General features: G+C 37.8%; 1 long non-coding RNA gene across 2 annotated transcripts in view; it reads left to right on the top strand.

Annotated features, from left to right (window-relative positions):
* The window catches only part of LOC114152246 (uncharacterized), a 37,382-nt gene that overhangs the window by 8,265 nt on the left and 10,130 nt on the right, over positions 1-18,987 (top strand). For both annotated transcript variants that reach the window (XR_003597085.1, XR_003597086.1), the window contains exon 2: positions 2,245-2,310. This is a non-coding gene — a long non-coding RNA (uncharacterized LOC114152246). The remainder of the gene's footprint in view (positions 1-2,244; positions 2,311-18,987) is intronic.

The following is an 18,987-nucleotide window of genomic DNA, read 5'->3' on the forward strand; positions in this document are numbered from 1 at the left end:
ACAAGCTGCTTTTCAGTTTCCTTCAGCCTGACCGCTGACCCATTGACTGTTCTTGTGACCTTTGAGTTGAGTCAAATATGATCCACCTCCACCAAAGTCTATTATTGAGCCCTTCCGAGTTCTCTGAGAGGACTAAGTATGATTGCTGTCTGTCAGCCGCTGATCTCAAGCCCTGTGACCGCTTCGGTAGATCCAGTGAACTGTGGCTTGATCGAATTAGCTTTTTCATTGAACTTTCCGGTCCCTTGTTCACCCTCTAGATCATCTTATTTAGTCCTTGTGGCCTCCATGTTGCCCTTTTTGCTGGTTCTTGTCTCCCTCGCTGCCCTCGGTTGCTCTGCTGGTGGTTCTCTTGGCCTCATACCTCAAATCTGTGCCTCACCTCTGGGTCGTCTGGCTGAATTGCACAGTAGCCCTCGCCACCTTTCCTGATTTTGGGTAAATCCGGTTCAGTTTCTGTTACTGAGTGGTAAATCTATTCCTGTGCTTTGTTTTGTTTAGTTATCTTTGCTTACTGTCTAGTTTTTCCTTTGTCCCATTGTTTTCAATCTGTGTTTACTCTCTACGCAGATTTAGCCAGTAGCTATGGTTCCTTATCTCCATCATTTGTCTTGAACCAGCATTATGAGCCACCTGTTTTCAATATAGTAAAACCCTTGCTAGTATCAGGCCTGTGATGTACAGAATTTCACACTACAACACCAGAGATTTCACGATGTTACCATTTACTAAATAAACATTGAGTCAACAATGAAATGAAAAAGTTTGTAATCATTCTTGTACAAAAGAGTCCATGTTTTGACCGTGACTACATGCATACTGATATTAGCCAAATCAATTAAAAGTAAGACTATGGAAGAAAATAGTTTCCGAAAACGACTAAGAGGGCAAAATGTCTAATAAATCAGATGCCTGAATGGTTGTCAGTTATTTTAAAATTTCATAATTTGGTTCGTCAGAATACAATAAAAATAAATAATTTATGTGTTTTCCTTCCTGGTCTTGTGTCTCCCAGACCATCTGGTGTCGCAAAGGTCAGAGGCTGCAAATGTTGCCAGAGTGTGTGAAGCTGATGTGCAGACCAAGTTTTATGACTGTGGAGGGCAGCATAGTGTTGCATATGTGGAGCAGGGGTTACAGCACCAGAAACGCATCAAGTTTAGATTCAAAGCAATGCAAACATGCAAAACCTTGGGTGGGTCAAAGAGTAATGAGTTCAAAATTGCTGACAAATAAGAATTCATTCTGAGTATTTGTTCTGAGCTGTACATGGAAAGTTAAACAGATTAAAAACTGCAGTGTAATGAGCAGAGAAATCGTTATGATCTGTGGGAAATAAAATAACATCAAAGCAAAGTAAACAAGCAAAAAACACTTAATGTTAGTACTAAATCAGAAAGGACAATCAGTTATTACCAATTAAACAAATAATTAAGAGATAGTTTCTTAACTTAGGCCAGACATTTGTAAATCACAAATGTCTGGCCTCTTTAAGATTACTCTTTCTGTTTTTAGTATAAACACAGTATTGTTTGAAAACAGAGCAAGGTTGGAAAATATTCACAGATTTGTAAATTTAGGACATATAGCCGAGAAAGCGAAACAAATGGGGGGAAAAAGGCTTCACTGAGCTTTGAACACAAGATCTTCTGCATCAACAGAAGTGCCATAGCCCACCTCGTGTGAGAAAACACTAAAAACAGTTAAAGCGTCGCTGGCGTCTGCTTTTACAAATTCGCTAACTGTGTAGTGCATTTTTAACCTAATACGAACAACCCCTGTTGTTATTGTTTTTCTTCATTTCCAGCTGCAGCCTCCTCCTCTTTAAAAGCCTTCCTTTCATCTCAGTTGTCTCTAATGTACATCGCTCCATCAAACAAGAGACACAAAATCAATTGTTTGCTTTCTATTTGTGTGCAGCGCAAACACCCTGCCACGCATCAATATGTGGCAGGGTTAGTCAGGCTCGATGGCCAAGGTAAGAGGTGTGCTGGTAGATATTTGTTTTAGTATGTGTGTGCTTAACCCAGAAAGAGGCCAAATTAGATCAGATCATTCCTTTTGGGGATCTAACTTGGTGATTAACAGCTTTTCTCCCTGAGTGTATTTTCTGTAAAACTTCTCTTGAAAGCTTCAGTGAATGCCCATATTTATGGCCAGTGGAAAATATATATGTGACGCATGAAATGCATACTCCATATCCTGTTTAGATTGTCCTTGATGTGCTGCTTTTTCTCCCTACAGATTAATTTGCTTCTTATCCTTGATGCAATGCCAATAATAATTTCTACTGGATGCAAAGAACTGAATGTGAGTACCTCTTTAAACCACTGTCACATTACTCTCTAGAGCCAGTTGATGTCTCAACCATCATTAATAAAGCACCTCCTTCGTCACTTAGCTTTTTCAAAAAACGCAACCAAGTGTTTTCATCTCCCTTTACTAGATCAACGCGCTGTCATAAACCCCTGTACAATATGTTGAATATATCTTGGATAGAAGCAAACCTGCACCCTAAAAGCAGAGTCTTACGGAAATTTACAGTAAATAACTATGATAGTAAGTAAAAACAAAATCTAGAGGTGATGAAAAGTTTGACGTCTGCCAGTTTTAACAACATTATCACAACTAGCTAGTATTCCTGATTCATTTTTAGAAATCTCTGAGGATATGATCTAAATATTCGATTTCATCTTTAAAAGTTGAACAATTGTTGGAGCTTATTTCCAACAAATAAAGATGTCTGTTGTAAGCCTGGGTTGTATTGAAAATGTGGTTTCTGAGTGAAGTCGTGGACGGTTTTTCTGGAGAATACATAAAGCTGTAGTATCAAATTGTGAAATGTGAAGTCTGCAGAAGCATGTCATCGCCAATACACGAAGCTGTGTGTGGATTTCAATCAGCTGATGGCCTCCACTGGTTCAGTCTGTCCGCTGACACCAAGCCATGAAAATTCACACATTCTCTAACCTCCATTTTCTCTCTGAAATCAAAACCCATGCTATGGAAATGTTTGCCGAAAATATAGCTGGAGCTCTCTTATGTATTTTTGTCTGCAATAAAACACTATTACAAAGTGTGTGTCCGTGCCACTGACAGTGTAGGTTTTGGTAATTACCTATACTGCCTCTGTGAAATATAGAGTTGATCATGATTGCATTGGGTTATTTTTTACTAAATGAATAAAATAAGGATCCTTGTTTTTTGGGGGGCCAAAACAAACTTGCATCTTGGTGTGACCTGTCTCCCGTGAATGACGACTGAGCTTCATGACCAATTTCTGGCAGGAAAAGGCTCCCTGTGCTAGACATGCAAGCATGAACAACACAGAATTAATTGGTGTAGTACACTATTGTGATCTATTGTGAGCTCAAAATCTCTATATGTGGTGTGAACAAATGTTAGAAAATGCATTATCTGTCATTATTTTACAGAACTAGGCAAAACTGGGATTCAAGCTGTGCCTTTAATGGCTGCATATAGTAGAGAAATACATTTTTGGAGGATGTTAACAGCAACAAAACAACAAAATTGCTCATTCGAGCAACTTCAGTCTAGCTTTGTCAAAGCATTATGTCAAATTAAATGACTTATTTCCATATCTTTTTAGATTATGTAGAAAATAATTGGATTAACTTGTAATTAGCATTTTTGAAACAAATTAATGCACAAATATAATTCTGCAAATTGGTCAACAGGTAAGGCGGTAACAAACCGATGTCCTGACACACACTTCAATGCAATAGAGTGCTGAAAAAGCTGGGGGCGCTTTTCTTTAGTATTCAAAACTACTTGGTGCTATGGAAATAGTGATGATTTAAGACCTTGTTATTTCCCAACTGATCTTTTGTTTGGTCCATATGTCATTTCTTTGCCTATTTTGGAAATTACTCCTTTGATCTGATGAGCAACAGGGCACTGGTGGTTCTGTGGAATAACAGCGAATGTCTTCACTACAAGACCGCCCAGTTTCACTTGAAACTGGTTAAATATTTCAATATTCGTTCAACAACATCTGCTTTTACACCCTACCCCAGTCAACTATGTTTTTCTTAAATTAAAACTTAAAACAGAAAAGTACATATGTATTGTAAATATACCATAAAATATTCTTATTGACAGGCAAATTATCACAACTTAACCTTAACTTGCTTCTGTATATGCCTACACTGACCAAGTTTCAGTCCAAGAGCCTCTTTAGCATTTTTGTTAAAAGTCTAGTTTCCCATTCGATTAATTAGTAAATTACCCTCACCATTTCTATTCATCACCCAATTTTTACACTTTTTCACGTTACATTATTATTTGTATTTTGTTCGTTTTAACAGAAAACCTGACGCATTGATGAAAATATACAAAATAAATTATTCATTGAATAAGTCCAGAGATTTTACATGGTACATGCTCAAATTATCCCAAAACATGCAGTAGCATTCCTGTTGAAATGTTCATGTCTAAAAAATGTCTGTGGATAATGTCAGTTTTATTGTGGCTTACTGCAGTAAAAGGTACATTTGAAGAAAAGTGAGCTTTGTTTTATTTTTGCCATGACTGGATATGGTGCTTTAACCTAAAAACAAGCAGATGTGGAAACTTTATCTCTCATCTCCTATTGTTTTATTTATTTTTTTATTGAAACAGGAATTCAGACATATTTCTTTCTTGACACTTTGATATTCAAAGAAGGTGCAATAATATATACCTATAGGAATATTGGGGGAAGAAAAACCTCTAAAGGTTTGAAATTCCTCAGCTAGACTTTCATCTGACAGTTTTCTGAGTATGTAATTACATGTCCAATGGCTGTTTATGTACTTTCAGTATTACTAATGTGAGCAAGATTTGCTTTATGATTGGACACCCGCGCGACCATGAAGGAGTTGTGTGGTGTCTTTTGTCATATGGCCTTCAGCGGTCTCTGCTCAGTGACATGGCCAATTTGCAAAGTCAGTAGACCAAAGAATTACTCTGGTCCTAATCTTTCAGGAGAGAGAAACAAATGAGGGTAATGGCGAGAAAAGAACCCCACAACATCGCAATAAAAGAAGATTGCAGGAAAAAGGTGTTTGACACAGAGATAATTTCACAGCCCACAAATGACACCAGCGATCAGCTTATTACCACGGGATGTATGGTGTTCTGGAACAGACCTTTCACGTTCCAAAATCATTATAGTAGGGCTGGGACATTGATGCAATTATTTCAATTAATCAATTAGATAAGTTTTAATGATTTGATTCAGTTAATCGCATTTGTTTTTACGGGCTTTTTTTGTTGTTTTTACGTACAAAAGTCCCAAACCGGAAACTTTGTTGCGTGCAAAACCAATACCTCTTTCATAATCAAATTTTTGTGATAAGAGGCTGTGTTTATATGTTACCACAGTGTGAAGTACTACTGGTAACATTATGCATTAACTGTAAATTTGTGATTCTATCTGGAGCATTTTTAGTCAAAACTTTGTATTACTGACCAAAACTTTGTTTGTGGTCCGTAATGTAACCTGAGGTGAGTAGTTTAGCCAGAAATTGTACTCAAGTAAGTCTATCATTACTTGCGGAAATAATATGACTCAAAAAGTAGTACAAATGTGTTATGCAGTAAAACCGCCCCAATAAGCTATTATTTCTCAAAAAGTTGCTCAAGTAAATGAAATTGAGGAACTAGAACCAGTTACTCCCAATCTCCGCCCAAAAGCTACATCATAGTTGGATTATTACATGCATACATGTAAAACACGACATATCTTAAACATACACCTTTTTATAGGAAATTCATTGTAGACTTGAATCATTTGGTCATCTTAACTATACCAAATACAGCTTGAAAAAATACTGCATTAACAATAGTGGGACAAAGTAAGTCTACAGTGATGTGTAAATATAATTTTGTTTTTGTCAAGCATTTATGGCTTTGACTGTGGAAATGCCGAGCACCTTTGTCACTGCTGGAAGGCAAAAGTTGCAAGAAAGAAACACCGGTAAGGAGTGAGGTGGAAAGAGAGAGGACAAGAAACAAGAGTAGAGACTGACAAAAATTGGGAGTAAGGAGTGACAGCAGCAGCAGCAGCAGCTGAAGGCAGAGACAGAAACTTAATCTGAGTAGCAGGTTGGCACTCAGCAGGAGTCTGAATGAGTAAACACACAGAGCCTTTATCAGACTGACAGAGAAACTGCTTTCCGGCACAACAAACACTTCCCCTCAGCAGCCCATCTACATTGGGCAGCCTGTTGGCTCGTGGCACTTGTCAGATTGGATGGATTTAGCTGTAAATGTTTTCAGCGAAAAGACGTGATGCGGGATCACCAAGCTGTTTTAGTTCCTTAAGTGTTCCTTGAAAGTTCCTCTAAGATTCCCTATGAAGAAAAGTAATCTAAAAAGAACGAATTCATTCATGGTTCATAATTCTAGAAATAGATCTATTCCATCCAGCTGTTTTTGTTTGGCTTTCTCGGAAAGGGTTTGGCAAGAGCATTAATAGGAAATGTTGTCACATACCAGAGATGTGTTGGAGTAGTGCACATTTCTAGTATGTAGCAATATAATATACTTTATACAGTATATAACTCCTCGCCCTAAACCGCCTCTTGAGCTGAATTACTAAGCTAAATGACACCAATATTATAGTATACTGACATCCACAGCTTTTTTTCTGTTGTTAACAGATCTGAGTTTACACAGAAGTGCAGCCTCCTGATGACTGGAATTGGAGGGAGTAATAAATATGATTAAGAAAGTTGTAATGGGGGCGGTAAAAGAAATTCAGCTGTTTAGGCCCAGGGATTGTTGGCCAGCGGCGTTATCCACCGTCGAATGTGAAAACACACCATTCTACTGTCGCTTTTCCATCAATCTGCCTGTAAATTTCAGTTTATCTTTGTCTTTTTATTCCTTATTTTTACTAATTAGTTTTAAGAATTCACTTTAACAAAATAGAAACCAAATCTTTGGGAGCTACAGCGAAGCATGACATATTCTATTCTGCTAAATGCGTACATCACCATCGAGCCACAATGCTAAATCTACAGAAACATTCCGCTCCATTTATCCTGAAGTTGTCACAAGATGTCCCGATTTTCCGTTTATCCCTTTATTTTGACCTTTGAAACAACCAATATTTCCTCTAGTCATTTCCTGAAGTTCAGCGATGGACACTTTAGTACAATCATAGGTAGCCAATTTTTAGGAGACAGGCTATGCTTCTGGCAAATGCTAAGACAAAGAAAATTGAGCCAAGGGACCAACTCTCGTGGCACAGTGTACCAGTCCACTAACTGATGGGAAAAGAAACAAGGAAACATTTTACTTGAAAGTTTTCCCTTGGTCCCAAAGAGAGTGAAGGTAGATGGAAAATAAAATGAAAAACATAAGTAGAAACTCAAGTTTCCAGGTTTCTTTTCCTTCAACCACCTCATTTTTTTTAGCTTGAATCAAAATATGATTTTTACAGTTATTTAAGATGGAAAAAATGTAGTATCTCTGTTATCCAATGTCAGAGTACGACCGTCTAATGTAGTGGAAAGATCAGAAGAAGACAATATAAATAATTGTTGTTAGATTTTCCTTTGATGGTTGACCTCTACTCTGCTATTAAAGATCTACAATATGAAGGCCCTAGAGTTCAAAGAAAATTGTGCAAAAAAAAAAAATGCTTGAAGGCAAAATGATTAAAAGATCAAGTTCCAACATAGCATCCTTTCAAACAACTGTCCATTCTTCCATCCCTCCAAAAAATAGTTTATCTAATGTCACTCTTATCCTAGACAGCTATCTTTATTGTCGAATTGTCTGTGGAACTTATTTCCTTCTCTTGACTGATACCACAGGAATTATAGAACGACAAAATATCTACAATCAAAATAGAAATAATGACAAGTAAAACAAATAGAAAGCAGACCGTTTTGAAATTTCAACCACTTCTGTCTTTACAGTTTGAGAGAACTGATCGGAGCGCAGGCATCTGTGCTTTACCACGTGATATTGTGACCCTTGCAGGATGCCTTTCACTCCCTTTACCACCAAATTGTTTTAATTTTAACAGCAACTAATCTTCTTTTTATATAAAAAAAGCACAAAACCAGGAATGAAATTATATCAAAAAGGTCATGTATTTATTTATTCATTCATTTTTGTTAAGCTCCAGACTCATATTTTTAGAGAAACTGAATGCAAAAAATGAAGTAATTTTGCAAATTTCTAACTGTTTTCTTAATCTATGTTTATCAGATTTATGAATAACGCTAAACAACACTACCGACAGCAATGGCAACATGGGGGGTGCTGACGTCTGCTGGCAACGCAACACCTGTCATTCAGAATGTGTTAAATTAATTTTGAACAAATAATGACATTAATAATAATAACGATAATAATAATCACCAGAAAAGAAGAAGCATAAAAGACAGACATGCTTCTGGCTGACTCATTAGTCAAGTCTAATTTCTACTTTGGTGACTAGGAAACTGCACAGCAGTGTGCATCAGACTCGCATTATATACACATTAATGCAGCATTTGATGAGATTCTAGACTGAATAATTCAATATTGTTCAGTGCTACAGCCTGGGCTTGAAATGAAAATTCAAATGAGTTGCTGGGATTACAGTGTCATGGTAGTTCTATGGAGCTTATTGGTTTTAAACTGCCAGTGCAACAAGCTTCACCTTATTGCCTTAAAGTAAAAAGAAGGATATATAGAAGTAAGTATATTCTTTCTGAAGTTCAACGAGATCCTAAACCTGGGTTGAATATACTCTTCTTCTGAGGACTCTTTTACAGAATCATGATAACTATGTTGTGTGAGTACATTTTCATATTACTTATTTTATTTCCTAAGATTTCCTAAGTTAGTCCTTCCTGTACATTGCCAAAAATAAAATCTTCTGCTAAATAAAGTCTGAAAATTCTGTAAATATGTAGGTTTTGTCACGTAACATTGCATAACATCTTCTCCAATTCATCCTCACAGAACTTTTGTCTCTGAATCAGGACTGCAGGAAGCCTTGGTTGCGAGCATCTTTTCAGCTTTGCCCACATTTCTTCTACAGGATTGTGATTGGTAATCCCAAACATTGACTCTGTTGTCCTTAAGCCGATTTGCAACTAATTTGCCGGTCTGTGTATGGGCGTTGTCGTTTGGGAGGCTATAATATAATGCCGTCCATTGTTGTCTTGTTGGGAGGTTTGGAAGAGGAACCAAATATATAACCGAACAGTAATGCAGATGAGCAGAGCCTTTAATAATCAAAACGGGAGAACATATAGGTTTAACACAAGGAAAGTAGGACGTGGAAACCAGGGGAGCAAAACAGAACAAACTAGCAAGGAACAATGCAAAATAATAAGCTAAAATAACGTGGCAAGGGTGGGGATTGAGGTGAAGAGTACTGTCAAGGGGACTAAGGGAAGGAGACTAGTAAACACAAAAAAATACAAAAGGAGCTGAACTCGGACACAAAGGGATCCACAAATTAAAAATGGGACAGAAAACTAGACAATAACATAGGATTTCTGGAGATCTGGTTGGTCAGATTCTAATACGCAACAAGAACAGGTGGACAAGTGAAGACACCAGATAGAAGGCAGGCAACCATAGACCTTTTTTTAAAAATGATAAAACAATCTAATCAAATGTACCGAATAGACGCTTTGACCAATACAACAAAAACACAGGAGGATATGGAGAAAACTAGCAAACCATCCAATGGCAATATGAGAATCTGACAATGAGTTAAGGAAAGCAGGACATACTGAGACAAGATGACTAAACTGATGCAGGTCTGAAAATGACAAATGGCAGCATTAGTGCAGTCTTGAGCTCGCAGCCACTCTGTTTCCCTTTCAAAATGCTAATTTTTAATTGGTTCCTGCATGGACATTTCCATTCTGTTGTTTATTTTGTATGTATGGAGGAATTAAAGTCTGGCTCTGAATTTACCACAACTGCAGACTAACTCAGACCTTCCAGGATTCCATCAAAAGTGTCCAGGAGGCAAACACCCAATATTATCTCGCCTTCAAATTGATGCAGTCTCATTAAATTTGTGCAACACAAAACATATTTATTTTCTTTGAAAAAGTTTGCAAATCATAGGTGAAGAGAAGAGCTGATACCCTGACAAAAAAGCCTTTTGGTGTTCATTTTATTTGCTTTTATAATACTATACTGCACAGTGGCGAAGTTCTGACCCTTGTTAAGATCCTTTTTATTCAAAATAGGCAAAAGAAAAAAATAACAAAATTTAATGAAGTGTCCAATATCTTTGTCCAGGTGGCAGTCACTCATGTCATTTCCCCATGTTACCACTGGCACACAAACATCGTTGACTGTCCTTGGTGTGGTCTCAGTGTTGTGTGTGAGTGCTGTTATGCGTCCACCTATGTGTGTGAGTACCTTTCCAGGGAAATTTCAAAATTTACCATCTGGCTTGGGAGTGCTAATATGAAAAATGTGAGATCTTCCCAATAAAGTGGATGAGATTACAGCTCTAACATGCCACCAAAGAAGCTACAGAAAAACCAGCCTGATCTGCCTGACAAGCGACATGGCTAACCGCGCTAACGGCGCTAACTGCAAACTCACACATAAACACGGCTTTGCTCTGTGTCGTCAGCATGAAAGAGAACGGTAAGAAGGCAGAAGGGGGTGCTGACTGTGTTTGTGAATGATAAATGATATGACTTAACCATCGCTACCATTAACCATTAGCTACAATTACAGAGGTGTTAGTTGTAACTAACTTATTTAATAACTAATACATGAGCTGGAAATGAAAGCATGCTATAACAAAAACATCTTTAAAATGTTTTGAAGACCTGAAACTTAAAAAAAAAAAAAAAAAGTTACCTTAGCAGTCACAGTCCAACAAATTTTGCTACATGCCAATCTGGAGATGTTTGAGTAATAAATAAAAAGCTCAAAAAATAATCTGAGGAAAAGCAGATCTGTTAGTTTCAACTGTTCCATCTCAGATGTGTGTGTCCACTGCGTAATGTCATTTTCATGATCTCGGAAAGCATTCCTCAATATTCTGAGCGGGTAGGAGGACACCAAGACCTGCCGCCGGGTTAAAGGAAAACACACAACCCTTTTGAAATAGAGTTGGAAGGTTTTCTTTTATTAACATTTAGACTGCTGAGGATTTTATGTTCTGCCCTGTGTAAACACGGCAGGAGAAGGTGGAATGAAAGAATAACGTCTTGGGCAGAAGTAGATTTACTTGCGGCAGCCGAGGAGAAGATTTTGAGCCATAAATAAATCAGAATGCATAAAGAACATAAATAATGTGTTCAGAATGCCAAGATGTACAAGTCCAGATTCTAAACGAAGCAAATTCTGGAAAGATATTATAATCCCAAGGAGTTGCATCTGGTGCCTCAACCCTGTGGATCAGGGCTCTCAAACTAATTTTTGTTTTGGGTCAAATCAAGATAATGAATGCTCTTAAGGGGCCAGTTGTACAAGAATGTATTGATAAAACATGTTCACTGTTAAAATAGCAATTACGTCTGAAACCTAATTAATATTATTGAACGTCTTTTCAGCCCCTCCAGGATTTTGATTCTTTTTGTGATTTTTTATATATTTTTTTGCAATAAAAGTCAAAGTGTTTGTGGTACTAATTTGGAAAGATTTACATTATTTGTGCTTATTTATGAAGATAAATGCGACTTTTTATTATTCGCTGTATAGATCATGGACTATAATCTGACATTAATTAAGGCTGAGGCAGCTGTTTAGTACAAGTAATAGACAATTTTTTGAGAAAAATGTGAAATAAACTCCCATTTATATATTAGAGCAAAAAAAAGTGCGGAGATTTGTTGATTTTGCGCAAGAAACTGGAGGGACTGATTGATATAATTTGGCAATAAACAGATAAAAACTCCATTGATTTTATCGATAACATAATATTTAAGCACATTTAGTGTTTAGTCTAAAATCTAGAGGGCCACATACAATGCTATGGCGGGCCGGATTTGGCCCGCGGGCCTTGAGTTTGACACTTGCTGTGGATGTACCATTAGCGTGCAGGTAGTATTTGGAGATTAATATCATATTATAAAGAAAGGAAAACCCCACAAATGTAAACTCCTGCAAATTAAATGCCATCTTTACAGTTTAACACTTTCCAAGAACGTAAAAGTGTCCAAAGATTTTTACATTAAAGACACGGGTCTGAGCTAATTAGTTGGACTACACAGCAGTGAAGTTTGAATAAAAAAACAAAACAAAAGAGTTTTGTTCCTGAGAACACAAAAACATTCTTGGCTATCACCGTCCAGCATCTGTCGGCAGAAAGATAACACCCCAACGCCGTCTTGATTTAGTAGAGGCTGCTGATGCATCGATTCATATTTTGTGCTTGTCTGTGAATCATGAATTAATGGATGAGACAGCCATTATCTCCATGGTTGTCTGCTCTCACCCACTTCAACATGGGATATAATAACGCAGCCATACTCTGTCTCTTGGTCCAGCATATACCTTTTCACCTCTCTCTTTTTCTATCCTTTTTCTTCATCTTAGATTGCTGGATCACTCCTTCTCTCGGGCTTCCAAAGCTCACCTCTTCATCCTGCTCTCGTTTCCTCCCTTTCTAAATTACCTATAACGTCTATTCTGAGTCCAGAAATCCTTGCCCGCTGTTTTATTAGTAATAGATGCTTGACAGCTTTGGAATTTTATCTTTTAGTAGAATGAGATTAAATTATAGGTGAGTGAGGAGAGCTGAAGTAAAATGTTAAACTCCCAGTTTAATAGTTTATGTTTGTTCCAGCAGAATGCGAAACTTTAAAGAACACACGGGGTTACTGCTTGGGGACACTTGTAAAGTTGTCCCGTGTTCAACTTGTGTTAAAGATAAAGACAACCCTTCATCTATTGTTATCTTTCAAAGTTATTTTATATCTGGCTGTACCTGCTTGTCTGTGCATCTTCGAGGGAGAAGCAGCCAATGGGCGAGAGGTAGAGTATGTCCTGGACATGTGGCCAGCCCATCACAGGACAACTCAGAGAAAATCAGAACAAACAATCACACACGCACACACACACGCACACACACACACACACACACACACACACACAAGGGTAATTAAGGGAGACCAATTCACCTAACAGCCATGTTTCTCTTGATTGTTAAGTATTTGTCAAGTAAGAACATCTTCCATGTAGCCACAATATATTGAGTCTTTTTTAAATGGTTCCTAGCGCTAACCCTGCTTACTCTTGCTGTAACTAGTATATTGCTAGTCACAGCAAGAGGGACTAGCACAAAGCAAAGCTCTTGATTTATCAGTCTGTTTACATTCTGTCTATTGTCATGAGATGCAGATAATGACCCAAAACAACAAGACCCAGAACACAAGCAGCTACTTTAGTTGTGGAGGTTGTGCAGTTTCATTTTCGGAGCAGAACCTTGGCGTAGAACCGTTGACAAAGTATTTTTTGTTGTATTTTGTGCTTCAGTTAACGTGGGTATGCAATCCTCCAAACTGATAGTTTAGTGTTTTGTACACCACTCATTAATTCGTAATGTTTTTATGCTATATTGAAGGTGGTGTAGTGGTTTAAATTTTCCATTTATTTAAATAATTTTCATTGTAATATTAGAAAACTCCTTTATGTCAATTTCACAAGACTAATTACAATCCTACGGGTAAGCTCAGCTTTGAAAGAAATTAAAAACAGTCTCGAGAAATGGAATATATCTTAGAAGCGTGAATAGAAAATCTAACGAGACAAACTGCAGTCTCATGATCAGCTACAAAATTAATCACTCTGCCTTCTCCACCACACACACACGTAGACAAACACACACACTGCAGCAGGCTTGAGCCAGACAAAGAAGTCTTTAGTCATATCCTTCCCCTTTTGTACGATTTGAATATAAAATAGCTATCCTTTAGCCTTTTCGAGATAGTAAACTAAAAGTTAAAGGACAGATTAATAAAAAATATATTTCTTTCACAAAGAACCAACCTAAGGCAGAATGTAATTTGGAGATCGTCTATGACACCGTCTTCTCATACACCTCTCACAACAGCACGGCTAATATTGGCCCTGCTTCACAATAACACCCATTCACAAATGAGTAGGAAAGCAGAAAATTATTCTGCTCAGGTTGGTGACTAACGTTTGGCTACAAGGCCAAAAACAAAATGTGTGTTATAGTGACAGTAATATGTGATAATTGCATTAAGTTACATACATCGATTAATTGTTCAACACATGGATTAACCCATACTTCCAAGATGCTTCCAGATGAAATTTGCAATGATCAAATATCCCAAATGTCTGAAGGTGATTAACAAAATGAAGACTTTGTACTACTTCTTTCAAATACAGTTTTGGTAACTTGTTGGTCTGCTGACATGCAGATCTGTTAGCACAAGGTCAAGTTCCAAATGCATCACAGTTGAGAGTGTTACTGAATAATAACAAGCTTCTCTATGATGCCACTAAAGAAAACAAGTCATAATTGGTCTAATGTTATTAAGCATGAAGACATCAAGGATACCACTCTTCATAACCAGCTTATCAATCAGCAACCAGTAAAACTATTAATAGTCTGGTAGACTCTGTATGATTAGGAATCAAAATTGCAACATTTGTCACCATTTCTAGTTGGTGAAATTCACTTTCACACACTATCAAACAAACCAAAACCTTTGAAAAATCAGCTCAACCCTTCTGAGCCCTTGTGGTGTCACTGGACCAAGAACCACTGAAGGAAACGACACAAAAGTCTCTGAAGCACACACTGAGAAGGCAACTTCCTTCTCCGTGAAAAGTAAACCAAAACGCAGTGGCATCAGATTTTAGTTGTGGGATGTCTCTTTTGTGTTTGGAAAACGACTACGTCTCATTTCTCAGACTTGCAACTTTGTTTTGAATGTATTTAACCAGATTGGCCTACATGAAGAACATTCAAAGTGTGGGAGAGCTGCACACTTGACTTCCTTTTAATTATTATTTTTTGCTTAGGCCAAACTTGGTTTCCTTACTGCCCATGTCTTAAGGTATAAAAAAAATCTATCAATTTTGTTTCTGGTATAGGCTTGGTGAAGTTGCTAAATGTCTCATGTCACATCCCACAATTTGAAAATCGTCCACCTATCTTATCAAAAACCCAGGTATCTCTTAAAACAGAGGAGACAATTCAACTCTAAATGTTAATTATGTAACTGCACCTTTCAAATCCAGTGGATCAGTAAGCAAAACATCTCTGTCGAAGCCTCTGACGCAATATTTGCCAAGACACGACCGTGTCAGTTTAAGTTTATACCAATTCAGAGATAATTATCCTGCATAGTACTCCTCATTTGTCACTGGAGTCAATGGGGTCCATCTTACTGCCATGGAAAAATCTGACCTCATCACTAAATGGCTTTGGGGGGAGAAGAACAAATGAGGGGAATATGCTCAGTTCATGTTGACAATCTTCAAACAGCTTTGTACAAAGAAGGACGAATAATGACTCCCCAACTCAAATGTTCTGCAGTCATCGTCACTTAATTCTCTTGTCCTGTACAAACGTCCTTTGTATTAAAGAGACAGAAATTTTCCTGCCAGATCCAGACTGATAAGATCCGTTCATCCTATCAGCTTGATGCAAGAATAGGTTTAAAAAAGAAAAGGTTACAATTGCATTCATTGACAGGACTTTATGGGTTGCGATTGCTCCTGCAGTGTGGAAATAAAGCGCATAACTTAGGCCAACCAATAACGAAAACAGTTGTGAATGTCCTGCTAAGCGAATTCCCCCATGACACCGTGTTCAAAAATAGCCAGAAACTTGAAAAATGCATCATCTTGTTTTGGCACATAGGGAAAGCAAAACATAAATAATGATGGACCCGATACTTAGATATATATTTTTCACCTTAATGGAAAACAATTATTCCTTTCGTTTCTTACCTGGCAGGGGTTCTTCTTTGCTTATCCATTGATGAAATGCTCTCCAACAACCATTGACCTGAAGCTCACATAAAGGCTTGTCCAGAAAAAGTTCAGCTCTGTCAGTGAAAAAACACATTACTTAAGGTAGCATCTCATTTAAAATATTCAGAGATTCAAGTAAAGGAAGCAGATTTGACGCTGCAACCGATTCACAAGCAACAAATCACGTGCAGACTTCAGCTCGCGATAACAGAAAATGCTGGCTAACTTTATTGAGCAAAACACTGAAGAGAAACGTCTGTAAAGGTTGGCATTTACCCTCAGAGGCTTTGCAGAATCTAATTAACCAACTGTGAAGATAAAACATGAAAGTGAATTAATTTAAATACTTGTTTATCTGCTTGCTCTGGATCAGCCGGGGAGAGTGATTTTCCAAGGAAAGTTTTCCGTGTCGTACTGCATGTCATGCTACCAGGTAGTACTTCGTCCTGTGATAATGAAATGTTACCATGCATGTTAGCTTTAGAATATAAGATGTTTTGTTTTTTACTTATACAACTGACTGAAAGAAGTCTTTTTTTTTCTGTGTCTCCATATTGTATCGCCCGGCTAAATAAACTCATAAGAAAACAACCAAGACCAAAAGCTCCCAACAAAAAAACGACTCAGAAAGTCCCCTCTCTGGCTGTTTAACACGTGGATCCTGATGAATGTCTACAGGGGCTTGATGAAATAGCACACTTATGTTGATTAATCCCTCCTCGCATCAGAGGAATTATCACTTGATTGATTTGATGTTCATCTATTGACCGCCATGACCGGTTAAGAGCGTCGATGAACGTCAGGACAGATCGAGTTCTGCGGAGGACGTCCCTCCTTCCTTCCATTGCAGGCTGAGTTTTTCTCTTGTGAAGAGGCCTATGTTTAGCTTACACCCCTCAGCGGATGAAGAATGGTTCGAAAATGTGAAGAGGGTGGCTACAGCCGGTGGTGGGGGACAATTTTCAGCTTTCCACCATAATTCACTGTGAAGATGCAATCAGACGTGTCCCTTGGTATTTACTTACTCCACTCCCTTTATCAGTTCTGGACCTCACCTTACCGTCAGTGATGGTCTTTATCTGAAATGCAATCTTTGTGAAGTGTAACTTGCTGAATTTGTTGCCCCACACTCAATGAGCACAGAACCAAGGGTCAAAATCAATAACAGCCTACAAGCTGCTCTGTGTCAGAGAGTTGGGTGCTTCAGTGGGAGTTTCCGTGGGTGCACACCTGCACAAAATCCTGTTCTGTTGTCGCCGATCAGAACTAAATTAAATGTCACTTGAAAATGTATTGAGTGAATAAAGAGAAGTATCCATCATGTGCTTTTAATAAAGCCCAGATGAATCCAAGGTTCATTTTTACATAAGTAGAGTTCCACAATATTTCTGAAATGTAAGGTCGTGTATGGTAAAAAAAAAAATAAAGAAGAAGAAACACAACCACAATATTCTGGGACTTTCCTCAGGCTGATTGCCATATTGGTCACCTGCCTTGCTTCGGAATAACATTTCATTATTCAACTAGCATTTGTTGCAAATCAGCTGTTATGTTTATTTTCATTACTGCAAGCTGATCCTGTGGAGAAACAAAATCTTGCCTAGTATTTTTGGACTAGTTTGTAGTGCAAATATCTTGGCAAAGCTTAGTTAGGCCACTGCATCGTTTCCACAACCAAATTTTGGTGGTCATGTTCTTATGCCATTAGAAAGATTGTCTAAGGGAATAAACCTTACTCCCATGAAGCATTGGTAAAATAAATACATAAATAAATGTATCACAAGTCTTATTTACTCTTCTTTCACCTTTTTTGAAACATGGACTCACTAAGTTTAGCATGTCGTTTTAGATTTATGTACATGTCACAAGGACAACCTTCAGGTCATTTCTGGAAAGAAACCAAAAGGCAAAGGAACTAGATAAAATGCGAAGCACAGCCAAAGCGGGATTTGGCTCACTCTTACCTCTATGTGATGCCAATTGATCTGTCAAGACGACCCTGGAACATGACGCTTTTTAAAATTTTTTATCAAGACCCATCATTTCACAAATTGAAATTGACTGACTAAGTGATCAATTTATGCATGTCATAGTTCTGCGGTCATCAGTTAATGGATGTCTCCAGGAAATAAATGAGGAGAGGAGTGCGAGTGAGAGTCATTCAAGCCTTGTTGGACGTTTGGCACAACAAGGATAAATGCTACCATCAGTTGATATATTTGCACTTTTTTTTTTTCATTGTTAACATGGTTACCAATTAGTCTTTTTACTTAACAATCTGCCGTGAGATTTTTTAGGGGTCATGTCTACCATGAAATCCCAATATGCTGCCATCACAGTATCAATCCAACACAGCCTGTCAATTTGAGCATGTCTAAAATGCTAAGGAAGCTTCAATAAGCCATAGCCACACCTTGGAAATACTACTCACGATTTAGCTCGATTTTGACATTGTACCACAGGTGTAGTCTGCTTTGACAGGGCCTCTAATTCAAACAAAGTGGCTATGCTTTAAACATGTCCTGATATGTTACGGTACATCTTTGGATAACATTAGATCCGCTTTTATGTGCAACACACATCGGGTTGGGGAATGAGGCCGTGTGTAATTGATGGTACTCAACCTGAAACACTTTCTTATCTTTACATTTCTGTTCTCTTGTAAACAGGGATGATGAGTGGCTGCCCAGTCTGAGTCAAATCTGCTTTTATTGGCCAAGATAAAAAGTGACATGAATAGATTTAGTCTGAAAGGTTTTCTTTCCTGTGATTAAGAGTCTAGCGGGATGCGGAGCAAATTTTGATTCCAGCAAATTTGTTTTCCATATGCAAACCCGCCTCAAGACAAACTCATCAATTTCACATCAACTTTTATTTAGCTTAATGGCCACCCATTAACAAGAGCAATCACCTTCCCCTCAGGTCCTCCCTTGCTTTGTGAATCGGCACATGGCATCATATTCACAAGCTGGCTTTGCAGTCAGTGCCACTAACTGGTGAAAAATGTTACTAGCCTCTTACTCTGAGGTGAGAAATCTTAGGTAT

This window comes from Xiphophorus couchianus, chromosome 10 (genome assembly GCF_001444195.1).
Source record: "Xiphophorus couchianus chromosome 10, X_couchianus-1.0, whole genome shotgun sequence".
NCBI classification, from domain to species: domain Eukaryota; kingdom Metazoa; phylum Chordata; class Actinopteri; order Cyprinodontiformes; family Poeciliidae; genus Xiphophorus; species Xiphophorus couchianus.